General features: G+C 42.3%; 1 protein-coding gene across 4 annotated transcripts in view; it reads left to right on the top strand.

Moving 5' to 3' along the window:
- Positions 1-13,731, top strand: part of vti1a (vesicle transport through interaction with t-SNAREs 1A) — a 298,788-nt gene that overhangs the window by 77,870 nt on the left and 207,187 nt on the right. The window lies entirely within an intron of this gene.

Below are 13,731 nucleotides of genomic sequence, written 5' to 3'. Positions count from 1 at the left end.
AAGTTGGTTTGAACAGGGAGCAGCTGGACTCAGCCATGTGAAAGGAGTTATGTCATATTCGCTGTTGCCAGTAGAGTGCAGTATATCCACCCAAATCAATAAAACTACATGAAAAAACTTTCAAAACAAACCATTAAAACCCCACTCGAATTAATCGAATACCTGAAGCAGCAAAATTTAATTCGAATCTTTCTAATCGAATTACTCGAGTTAATCGATTAATCGTGGCAGCTCAAGTTTTAATAAAACATATTTGCATATAAACATCTCATCAATGGGCATTTTCTCAGATTTACTGTCAATAATACTGTACTGAATGTTGTACTGTATTATATACTGTATAGGACGACATTGACATTTTTCCCCCTGACATTGAGACTGCATCATTGCACACTACACTCACCGACCACTTTATTAGGTACACCCCCTTTTGCCTTCAGAACTGCCTCAATGCTTCGTGGCATAGATTCAACAAGGTGCTGGAAGCATTCCTCAGAGAGTTTGGTCCTTATTGACATGATGGCATCACACAGTTGGTGCAGATTTGTCGGCTGCACATCCATGATGCAAATCTCCCGTTCCACCACATCCCAAAGATGTTCTATTGGATTGAGATCTGGTGACTGGAGGCCATTTGAGTACAGTGAACTCATTGTCATGTTCAAGAAACCAGTCTGAGATGATTCCAGCTTTATGACTTGGCGCATTATCCTGCTGAAAGTAGCCATCAGAAGTTGGGTACATTGTGGTCATAAAGGGATGGACATGGTCAGCAACAATACTCAGGTAGGCTGTGGCGTTCCAACGATGCTCAATTGGTACCAAGGGGCCCAAAGAGTGCCAAGAAAATATTCCCCACACCATTACACCACCACCACCAGCCTGAACAGTTGATACAAGGCAGGATGGATCCATGCTTTCATGTTGTTGACGCCAAATTCTGACCCTACCATCCGAATGTTGCAGTAGAAATTGAGACTCTTCAGACCAGGCAACGTTTTCCCAATCTTCTATTGTCCAATTTCGATGAGCTTGTGCAAATTGTAGCCTCAGTTTCCTATTCTTAGCTGAAAGGAGTGGCACCCGGCGTGGTCTTCTGCTGCTGTAGCCCATCTGCCTCAAAGTTCGACGTACTGTGCGTTCAGAGATGCTCTTCTGCCTACCTTGGTTGTAACGGGTGGTTATTTGAGTCACTGTTGCCTTTCTATCAGCTCGAACCAGTCTGGCCATTCTCCTCTGACCTCTGGCATCAACAAGGCATTTCCGCCCACAGAACAATTTTTTCTTTTTCAGACCATTCTCTGTAAACCCTAGAGATGGTTGTGCGTGAAAATCCCAGTAGATCAGAAGTTTCTGAAATACTCAGACCAGCCCTTCCGGCACCAACCACCATGCCACGTTCAAAGTCACTCAGATCACCTTTCTTCCCCATACTGATGCTCGGTTTGAACTGCAGGAGATTGTCTGAAACCATGCCTAAATGCACTGAGTTGCCGCCATGTGATTGGCTGATTAGAAATTAAGTGTTAACGAGCAGTTGGACAGGTGTACCTAATAAAGTGGCCGGTGAGTGTACAAGAATGGCATGGTTGTTGGTGCCAGAAGGGCTGGTCTGAGTATTTCAGAAACTGCTGATCTACTGGGATTTTCACGCGCAACCATCTCTAGGGTTTACAGAGAATGGTCCGAAAAAGAAAAAATATCCAGTGAGCGGCAGTTCTGTGGGCGGAAATGCCTTGTAGATGCCAGAGGTCAGAGGAGAATGGCCAGACTGGTTCGAGCTGATAGAAAGGCAACTGTGACTAAATAACCACCCGTTACAACCAAGGTAGGCAGAAGAGTATTTCTCAACGCACAGTACGTCGAACTTTGAGGCAGATGGGCTACAGCAGCAGAAGACCACGCCGGGTGCCACTCCTTTCAGCTAAGAACAGGAAACTGAGGCTACAACTTGCACAAGTTCATCGAAATTGGACAATAGAAGATTGGAAAAACGTTGCCTGGTCTGATGAGTCTCGATTTCTGCTGCGACATTCGGATGGTAGGGTCAGAATATGGTGTCAACAACATGAAAGCATGGATCCATCCTGCCTTGTATCAACGGTTCAGGCTGGTGGTGGTGGTGGTGTAATGGTGTGGGGAATATTTTCGTGGCACTTTTTGGGCCCCTTGGTACCAATTGAGCATCGTTGGAACGCCACAGCCTACCTGAGTATTGTTGCTGACCATGTCCATCCCTTTATGACCACAATGTACCCAACTTCTGATGGCTACTTTCAGCAGGATAATGTGCCATGTCATAAAGCTGGAATCATCTCAGACTGGTTTCTTGAACATGACAATGAGTTCACTGTACTCAAATGGCCTCCACAGTCACCAGATCTCAATCCAATAGAGCATCTTTAGGATGTGGTCGAACGGGAGATTCGCATCATGGATGTGGAGCCGACAAATCTGCACCAACAGTGTGATGCCATCATGTGAATATGGACCAAAGTCTCTGAGGAATGCTTCCAGCACCTTGTTGAATCTATGCCACGAAGAATTGAGGCAGTTCTGAAGGCAAAAGGGGGTCCAGCCCGTTACTAGCATGGTGTACCTAATAAAATGGCAGGTGAGTGTATAATATTGTAGCATGCGTTCCGGATCCACGTATCGATAATTGTTCCATTGCCATATCGTGAGATCATCGTTATGGTGAGCCTTGCACCGCAAATCGTATCGTGAGGTACCTAGATGTTCCTACCCCTAATTACAATATCACAATGTCAATAATTAGTTTTTATTTATTTTGGCGAACCCAGTTCACGTACTTAGAGGCATGACTTTTCATTCGCAGATGCTGCATTATACCACCTTAAGTGTTGGATTTTCTTTCCCTCCCGCAATCTTTGGAGTTGTGCTCCTTTTCAAAGCGATTCATAATTCAACAGCGGCAACCCGACAGGCCCAGATGCTGCGTTACCCTGTGTTATATTTTTTCTCTTCCTGTTAGTTGTACTCGAGTTTGCCTGTCTTCCTCCCACACTTTTGTAAATTTCCATCTCGCCTCGGGGTCAGGAGACACCTCGCATTTACCTCACCTGTCGACTCCCTTTTCCGAGCGCCTCCGTCGGCGTAATCGGCCTCGATCGGGTGCCCCCTTTTCGCCTTTTCCGCCGCCAGCCTTCAAAGCCTGGCACAGCTTATACGCACTTAAGCCTGGCTTTAAAGAAGGAAAAAAAAAAACTATACTTTTTTTCTTCTTCTTCACCCCTCTCTTTTCAGCTGCAAAACACGTTTAAATATTTAGCAGCCATATTCACAGCTGTTTGACACTTGTAATTCCTCGTCTTACAAGTCCCAAACAAACGGCGCGGAAGATCACACAGTCAGTCTGAATCACAGCTGTCATCATTATTCACTTTGACTCACCCCCTCCTCCGCCGCCCCTTATTGAAATAATAAGGAAATCATCTGAACTTTGGAAAATGGTGATAGAAACCGCCCGTGTTTGATATTGAAAAAAAAAAAAGGCAGGAAAGCGAAAAAGAAGAGGAGGGAGATAGATTTCTTTTGAGCTCCAGCTGCATTGTTCTGGGGCTCCCTGTTAATAACTTACAACTGAGGAGCGCTTCACGCACAAAAAAAATAACAACACAATTTTCCTGCCTCCTCAGAAGAAATTGTAGGTGTCAGATGAAAAGAGGATGCACAGACGGAAAAGAGGTTGCACTCGTATTTACTCAACATTTATCTTGTAATGTATTTAAATGCTCTGCGTGGTGTCTCCGTGAGGTCATTTGTTTCTGTCCTCACGATTTGAATTCAAAGAGAGTTTTTTTGTATGTCAGAACCACAGGGCTCAGCTTTCAGTTTGGACTTTGTAACATTAGCAAAAAACACGCGATACATCATTATTTTCACAGTTAGCATTAAAGTGCCTGTGACACGAAAAAGCATGTTTATTTCATAATACACGCGGTATTTTATGCTCCTGAATGAAATGGACCACTTGAATGTGTGAAGAAGCAATCATTATATTTATCCAATTTTTTGAATCCCGCGCTATGAAAATGACAGACTTCCGGCTTCGGTCTTGCATTGAGGAAGAGGACGCTGTGACGTGTACGGGAGAAGTAGTCCTCTTCACTATACAGCCGTACTGTTGTATGAGAAGGACTAAGGATTAAGCTGATTTTGCGTATTAATTCGTTTATTTTTCGCATCACGCCAGCCAAATGGCTGCAGAAAAATCTTGCTGTACGAGGGAGAGCTTTCAAAAGGTTCCCATTCACCGGTGGATATTGGCCAAAACAAGCCCTACAACTGTGGGACAATGGGACTTGGGAGGAAGTGAGTAAACATCGTGTTTTGTATTATGTCAAATACTGGGATCATTTTAATATGTAGGTGGCTGGCATTTTGTGGCTGACATGCTCCTTTTCCCTTCGGCCGACAGCCGGCAGCCTGTCGCTCATCCCCCCGTGGGGAGAACACTATACTGGGCTTATTGCCCTCTTCTTGTGCCCATTGTTCTGGTATATTTTCCGCCTGATTAGAAATTGCAACTTTGTGTTAAAAATAGCCGCGAATACAGCGATTAAAAAGTAAACACTACAAACTTTCCTGAAATAAAGGACTACTTACGTTTGATCATGGATGGGCATGTAAAAAGCTCTCCTCATACACATTAGCTGCACATGTTAGCTGCACAACAACTGCAGCCGCCCTCCTTCACTGAGTCTCTTGCTGTTTACGTCTTCGCCGTGTAGTAAAGCATTATTTTGCTATATTCGTGTGAACCATTTGGCAGCTACATGCTCCTCCGAAGTCGGCCGGTTTGTTTGGCGGTCATTGTCCAGCTGCTTCCCCGGCAAGCTCTCCTGTCCGCAGTAGCAGGGGAACGAGCTGTATATTGCTCTCCGCCGGGTGGGTTGCCGATCGGCAAAAACGATCGACAACCCAGTCGTCATGTGAAATGCTCCTTGCTAGTTATGTGTGATTTTACGCTTCGAAGACTTTGAAACATCACTCGGTTTGGGTTAGCATGTCGGCTAGCTGTCATGCCTCTTGGTTTGTTTACATTCTCCAAAGCCATGGAAGGGAAATGACATAACCATGACCATGCCATTTATTTAGCTATTGGGGAAAAATACTTGGATAAAAAAGAATATCCTGTAAAAATATTGGAGTACAGAGACTGAAACAATGACATTTTGCCGCTCTCTTCGTCACGTTTTCCTTGTTCTGAATAATTCCCCCTCAACGGGCTGACTGGTCCTTCTCAAGCCATTTATTTAGCTATTGGGGAAAATACTTGGATAAAAAGAATATCCTGTAAAAGAATTGGAGTAGAGAGACTGAAACAATGACATTTTGCGGCTCTCTTCGTCGCGTTTTCCTTCTTCTGAATAATTCCCCCTTAATGGGCTGCATACTAAATCAGATGAAATCGTTACTTCGCTGACGTCATCCACCTGTTGGGGACGCTAGAGCCCTACAATGGTAGGCTTGGCTAAATTGTTGTATATAGTCGAATCGTCTCAAAATATGATTCTAATTCACATAATAATCCTATTTAATACTTTTTTTCTCGTGTCGTACGCACTTTAACCAATATACTTTGTTTTCACACATTTCTGCACTATTTCACGTTTTTTGTTTGTTTTACTGCTGTACTTAATCCTGGTTTTACATGTTATGCATCTCGAGATGCGTTTGTACACCACCAAACAATGCACAAATGGACATGGAAATTTAGCGAATTCGCTAATTAGCATAGCGCTCGCCGCTAACTAGTAACATCTCAAGAACAACAACAATAAACTAAACAGCACAAGAGGGTTCATGTACTCACCTCTTATAGACGCACACGGGACATCGCAACATGCTAGGGACATTTTCCAGTTAAAACGACTTGAACCTACTGCTGGACAACTGAAAGGCAGGGAGCAACGAACTATCTCTCTTCCCTTCTCGTTCTAAAAAATAACTTGCGCACAGAAGAGGACCCAAAGCGCGACCGCCGGGCCCCTGCTTGTCTCGTACACAAATTTATTTTCGAGTCTTTTGAACAGGAGTTAATCTCTCCCTCAGTAACTTCAGCTGCAGCCATCCTAACTTTGTGCGTCCCTATAGGTGTCCGGGCGGCAGACGTATCTTGAATTTTGTTCGGCTAGCAACGGCTGTCATTAAGTTATTAGGGAAAATCATCGTTTTTTAACATTTATGAATGGTAATCAAATCGTCATGTGTCGAATCTCGATTAATCCAATAATCGATTTATTGGCACACCGCTACTTTTAACCATTAGATGTCTCCAAACTATGGCCATGTCAGCCAACCGCATTCATTCCTTTTTTTAAGTACTTTCATAACAATGGGTGAAAAATAATTGTCCAGAATACCACCATCCTTTGCATGTGTTCTTCAAGATGAAGCATTGCAAGAGTTGGTAAATAAATGGAAGCAAAAAAGCACCCCTCTAATTTACTCCAAATGTAAACATTGGTCTCATGCGTGACGTAGGGACAAAGTTTGTCGGAGTCAGTGATGTTTCCACAGTTAAATCTTCGGTTATCAGTGTCCACATGATGCCGCCACAAAGGCAGAATTCGCACATCTTCACTCTGGGCGCAGTTTTCAAGAACCCTCGTTTAAATGTGCGTGTGGATGATAAGCCAAACAGTAGAAAAAGTTCTTCTTTTTGTCAAATACCATGCTACGTGTAGACATGGCCTTAGATATTTGGGATTTGTTATGCGAGCGTTATTATTATTATTAAAGCATCCGGTGGGGCATCACAATACAATAAGCCATATTATGTTGAGTCCACGACCGCATATCAGGTTGGTAGACTTTTGGAGCTGGACAATATCAGGATATTGGTTATCGGTTAAAAAATAATTATCGGACAACTCTAATTGACATTATTAGTTGTTGGCTCCTTGCCTTGTGAGAGCTAACAACATATTTAAAGAGACTATACGGAATTTTTAGAGTTGTTACTTTTCTACTCCATGCATACTCCACCAATGCCCTGATGACTACACCGAGCCCTGATATTTTCTCTGAGCACGTCCACGCTGTTTTCACTGAGCCTCCATCTATTCTCCACTTGGCTAAAACACTTTTCGAAACCACTTAAGACTTGCTATTAACCGTTTTTACATTTCTGGTGCGGATTTGATTGGCCAAACGCTCATTGCTTTATGTTCATGCCCGTACAAGCATGCATGCCATGCACAAGCTGCAGTTACACTTTAGGTCGGAGGTGGCGGCCACGAGTGAAAAAGTGACCCAACTTTGTATAGTCCCTTTAATGCAAAATGAACCTACTACAAGTAGCAATGAAGTTAGCCAATTGGTTGATTGACACTTGCGACTGAATTGAGTCTCTCCCTGTTATAAATAACAATCTGATATTAGGAATTAGGGCTGCAGCTATCGATTATTTTCATAGTCGATAAATCTATCAACTATTTTGTTCGAATAATCGAGTAATTGGATTAGAAACATTTAATGTGTTACATAATAAATTTTAGGAGATGTAAAACAAAGGGTTGCTAAGATTGCAATTTCAAAAGAACATTAAATGCGAGCACAAAATAAAATTCCTGAGTGTTTCTTGCAGAAACTATTCAACTATGCAGAATTGCACTTTCATTTAAAATAAATTAAAATAGGTGAGATTAGCTTCAAACGGTATTAAAAAATAAATAAATGAGGATCTAAGTACACCAAAAAACTATTGGCGAACTTGCACAGCTAAAGTCTGCTAGCTTAAATGCTATAAAATCCAATTTTTAAAAATTTTTACATTGCTCCTAACAAATCGTTCAAACACATATTCCTGCAAAAAACAAAACAAAAAACAAAACAAAAAAAAACGGCTAAATATTAGTGATGCACGATAATAAATTTTTCAACCGATATCGATAACCGATAATTACCTGCCCCTTCCACCTGATAACCGATAATGTCACGCCGATATTTCTATTCAAATATGTATGTAAAATTTTAAAGTATACAAAAATAAATGTTACTGTGCAAAAATGTAATTTAATGCTATTTTTTTCCACATCAAATGTGAACAAGGAGTTAATTCCAACAACTAAACAATGGCAATGACATTGTGTAATAGTAAGCTTTTGGCAACAATTACTTAAGGAGTAAACACCCAAGTTGAACAAAAATGCATTTAAAAGTAAGCCATTCCTAACATATATGACATTACTACACTGCAAAAACACCTCCTTAAAACTAGCAGAATCGGACAAAACTGTTGATTGCGCACATTTGGAGGCTAAATCAAGTATATAATTATCGGATTGCATTATCGGTTGAATTTCGTTTTATCTGGATTATCTGTGTGACATCATAATTGCCATTATCGGCCGATAATTTTCGGTGACCGATATTATCGTGCATCTCTACTAAATATACCTATGAACTAAATTACGAATGCATAAAAAACAGATTAGCTCAAACAAACACTTACCTTATGTTGGTCTTAGCAGGGAGCAGCTGGATTCAGCCATGTTAAATGAGTTGAAGCAGCAAAATTTGATTCTAAGCTTTTTTCTAATCGAATTTGAGTTCATCGATAATTGTTGCAGCTCTATTAGGGATGTCATGATAAATCGATCTGGATCGATATATCGACTGGTTAAGCAACAATCCAATCCAATCGATCGACATGGAAAACAGCTATCAACATCGTTGTCTCGTAAATACACACTTAAACAGTTCCGTTCACAGTTAAAAAGAACGGAAACGGTTTGACAGTTGTCAAAATGTCAACATGGCTTTGTATTTTCAAATCACTTTTGGTTAAATGGAACTAATTGTGTTAAATGTGTCATACTAAATCGATGAACTGCCCTTCAATCGAATTGTAACTGACTTTGTAATCTAGGCAAATACGTATATCATTGTCCAAATAGTCAATTTTGAATCGTATTTGTATGATAATAATTATTTGAATCCTTCGTAATACTATTGAAACTTTTCTCTACTCATAGTACAGTGGGATGAAAAAGTATCTGAACCTTTTGTAATTCCTCACATTTCTGCATAAAATCACCATCAAATGTGATCTGATCTTTGTCAAAATGACACAGATGAAAAAACGGTCTGCTTTAACTAAAACCACTCAAACATTTATAGGTTTTCATATTTTAATGAGGTTAGTATGTAAACAATGACAGAAGGGGGAAAAATAAGTAAGTGAACCATCACATTTAATATTTTGTACCCCCCTTCGGCAGCAATAACTTCAACCAGATGCTTCATGTAGCTGCAGATCAGTCTGGCATATCAGTCAGGACTAATCTTGACCCATTCTTCTCTACAAAACTGCTGTAGTTCAGATTCCTGGGATGTCTGGCTTGAATCGCCGTCTTTAGGTCATGCCACAGCATCTCAGTGGGGTTCAAGTCTGGACTTTCGAAGTTTATTTACTTCTGTGTTTTTGATTACTGCCTTGTTGCAACATCCATCCTCTTTTTAGCTTCAACTGTCTGACAGACGGCCTCAGGTTTTCCTGTAAAACATCATGATAAACTTTTGAATTCATTCGTCCATTGTTGATGTTGGTGAGCTGTTCCATTTTTCCTCCACACATGACGCTGTGTGTTACTCCCGAACAATTCAGCTTCAGTTTCATCAGTCCACAAAGTATTTTGCCAAAACTTCTGTGGACTGTCCGAGTGCCTTTTTGCGAACATTAAACGAGCAACAATGTTTTCTTTAGACAGCAGTGGCTTCCTCCGTGGAGTCCTCCCATGAACACCATTCTTGGCCATAGTTTTACATACAGCTGGTATGGTTACAGAGGTATTGGACTGTGCCGTTGATTTCCGTAAGTCAGACACTCTAGGGTTCTTTTTGACCTGTCTGAGTATTCTGCGCTGAACTCTTGGTGTCTTCTTTGGTGGACGGCCACTCCGTGGGAGAGGAGCAACAGTGCCACTGACTGTCAACTGATGAACATCCAGACTTTTATAGATGGTTTTGTATCCTTTCCCAGCTTTATGCAAATCAAGAATCCTTGATCGCAGGTCTTCAGACAGCTCTTTTGACCGAGCCATGATGCACATCAGATAATGCTTCTCATCAAGACAATTCTTCCCAGGTGTGTGTTTTATAGTGGGCAGGGCAGCTTTAAACCACTCACCATTGATTGGGCACACAGCTGACTTAAATTGTTTGGTAAAAATTGGTTTCAATTGCTCTTTAAGTCTCATTAGGCAGAGGGTTCACTTACTGAATTTTCCGCCTTCTGTCATTTTTTGCATGCTATCCTCATCAAAATATGAAAACCTATAAATGTTTGGGTGATTTTCGTTAAAGCAGACACTGTTTTTACATTTGTGTGATTTTGACAAAGATCAGATCCCATTTGATGGTGGTTTTATGCAGAAATGTGAGAAATTCCAAAAGGTTCAGATACTTTTTCATACCACTGTATAAATACTGCACGGAAGGAAACTTTTCATAAAAGCTGTTTATAGTTTGTCCTAGCATGCCCTACCTAGACATAACAATACAATCCATAAATATCGTCACTTAGTATTGATGTTGGACTAAAAAGATAACAATCCTATATATTGATATCTCGAGTTTTTCCACCTGTCGTATCAGTACTGTAATTCAAATATCATTCAATTGCGTGATAACTATGCAAAATATTTCTGAATTATAGAGTGGCACAGACTTCTTAATATCAAACCTTAAGAGAGTTTTTTTTTTTTCTTTCCCCTGGCAGGCTTGTGTCACTATTAGTAGCGTCACGGCGTATCATTATTGCATTCTTAGCGGCTGAACCCTCACCCTTTCGCCTCGGGTTCTTTCGCCGTCTAACTCGGGGCGCATTATTCTTAATGATCACACACACACATACTACTCTGCCACCTCCAGCGCTACCTCCCTCCACACCCCCCCTCAGCCCAGAACGAAGGAAGAGAAGCGAGAGCGATTCAGGGGGAGAAGGCTTTGAAGTGGCTTCCCATCGCAGCGAGTCTGCCGGCCGTCTCTCCCCGAGACGTGTCACCTTTTGCCAAGAGGGAATAGAAAAATCACGTTTCCAATGGTAATGATAACATACTAATCACTTGGGCTTCTTTGAAGAAGCCTGGGGAGTGCGCTACTCTGTCAGTGTGCCCGTGCGCGCACTGCAGCCACGGTCGAGGTGTGTTGGCTTCAACGTCGCGCGTCAATACGTCGCTACCGCCACCGCCAGCTCGGCTCTTCCGCGGGGGCTCATTATATAGCCCCAACGCGGGGTTGTCTCCATCCGGAAAAGTCGTGCAACTCCCCCACCGCCTCAGACTTCCAAGCCCCCCAAAAAACAAGTCACTTCCTGCCGCTTGCTCCCCCCATACATCTTTGCCCTGCCCTCGCTTTTAGCAACAAATAAAAGCATCTTGACTATTTGAAATGACTTCTGAGTGAAGCCAAGGGAAAAGAGTTGTTCGGTGATCCCCTGAGTTACAAGTAAGTCATTCCCTTAATAAGCACGTAAATCAAGTTACTCTACACTCACCGGCCACTTTATTAGGTACACCTGTCCAACTGCTCGTTAACACTTAATTTCTAATCAGCCAATCACATGGCGGCAACTCAGTGCATTTAGGCATGTAGACATGGTTTAAGACAATCTCCTGCAGTTCAAACCGAGCATCAGTATGGGGAAGAAAGGTGATTTGAGTGACTTTGAACGTGGCATGGTTGTTGGTGCCAGAAGGGCTGGTCTGAGTATTTCAGAAACTGCTGATCTACTGGGATTTTCACACACAACCATCGATAGGGTTTACAGAGAATGGTCCGAAAAAGAAAAAATATCCATTGAGCGGCGGTTCTGTGGGCGGAAATGCCTTGTTGATGCCAGAGGTTAGAGGAGAATGGCCAGACTGGTTCGAGCTGATAGAAAGGCAACAGTGACTAAATAACCACCCGTTACAACCAAGGTAGGCAGAAGAGCATGTCTGAACGCACAGTATGTCGAACTTTGAGGCAGATGGGCTACAGCAGCAGAAGACCACGCCGGGTGCCACTCCTTTCAGCTAAGAACAGGAGACTGAGGCTACAATTTGCACAAGCTCATCGAAATTGGACAATAGAAGATTGGAAAAACGTTGCCCGGTCTGATAAGTCTCGATTTCTGCTGCGACATTCGGATGGTAGGGTCAGAATTTGGCGTCAACAACATGAAAGCATGGATCCATCCTGCCTTGTATCAACGGTTCAGGCTGGTGGTGTTGGTGTAATGGTGTGGGGAATATTTTGTTGGCACTCTTTGGACCCCTTGGTACCAATTGAGCATCGTTGGAACGCCACAGCCTACCTGAGTATTGTTGCTGACCATGTCCATCCCTTTATGACCACAATGTACCCAACTTCTGATGGCTACTTTCAGCAGGATAATGTGCCATGTCATAAAGCTGGAATCATCTCAGACTGGTTTCTTGAACATGACAATGAGTTCACTGTACTCAAATGGCCTCCACAGTCACCAGATCTCAATCCAATAGAGCATCTTTGGGATGTGGTGGAACGGGAGATTCGGATCATGGATGTGCAGCCGACAAATCTGCACCAACTGTGTGAGGCCATCATGTCAATATGGACCAAACTCTCTGAGGAATGCTTCCAGCAACTTGTTGAATCTATGCCACGAAGAATTGAGGCAGTTCTGAAGGCAAAAGGGGGTCCAACCCGTTACTAGCATGGTGTACCTAATAAAGTGGCCGGTGAGTGTATAGCCCGAGTGTTATTCCAATTAGAGTTCTCCGATGTTATCAAATAGTAGAGGTGTGCGAAATTTCAGATTCTTAGATTGTTCGCGATTCGGCCGTGGAAAATTCCAGTGAAATATGCCAAGTAAAGAGGAACTAAAACAAAGTCAGCGTGGTTTTCGGGACGCAATGAGGAACGGACCGAGAGTAAACATCATGCTCAACTCTTACCGCTAGATGAATAACCAATAATACCTGATTGCGGCCGGCAGCCGCTACAAACTACGCCCAAATGATGCTACGGTAGATATCACATGTATATAGAACTAGATGCGAAATGACAGACTCGGCGGCGTTAGCATATGTGTAGAAAACTAGAAGCGGAATGACAGACTCGCCGGCGTTAGTAAACAGCAGCCATCTTAAAGCAGTAGACTTCTCTGGAAGCTGTTGTAGCGAACCTAATTAACTTTTTATCTAAATTGACTTTAATCTGTCTTTAAATTAGGAGTGGGAACCTCTTGTTACCTCACGATAGGATGCAATTTTGCATTCAAAGCTCACGATAACGATGATCTGGCGATATGGCGATACAACGATTATCAATACGTTGGTCAGGAAATCATTCTAGGATATTCTACAAATAACTAATAAACAGAAAAACAAGCTTCTGCTGCGAATTGGAATGAGTTTATCACTAGTAGACGTCTGCCATCCCTCCAACTTCAAACAGATTGAACGTCTATGGCCGTCATTGGCAGCCAATGCCAGGCAATGAGGTAATTTTGGGCCATTTAAGGCCATTTACCTGTTGATTTTCAGTTACTTCCTGTTGATTTTGGGGTATTTTATGGGTCAACCCCTGTTTATTTTGTGTTACAGAACTGTAAGTTACCTGGGAATCACCCAAATGATTAGGCAGTGACTCAAACTCAACAGGAAATTACCTGTAAATGAACAGCAAGTGACCTGTAAATGCCCCGAAAATCAGAAAGAATGACTGCGAATGCTC

This window comes from Corythoichthys intestinalis, chromosome 21 (genome assembly GCF_030265065.1).
Source record: "Corythoichthys intestinalis isolate RoL2023-P3 chromosome 21, ASM3026506v1, whole genome shotgun sequence".
Lineage (NCBI taxonomy): Eukaryota > Metazoa > Chordata > Actinopteri > Syngnathiformes > Syngnathidae > Corythoichthys > Corythoichthys intestinalis.
This window is presented reverse-complemented; position numbering and strand designations above follow the sequence as displayed.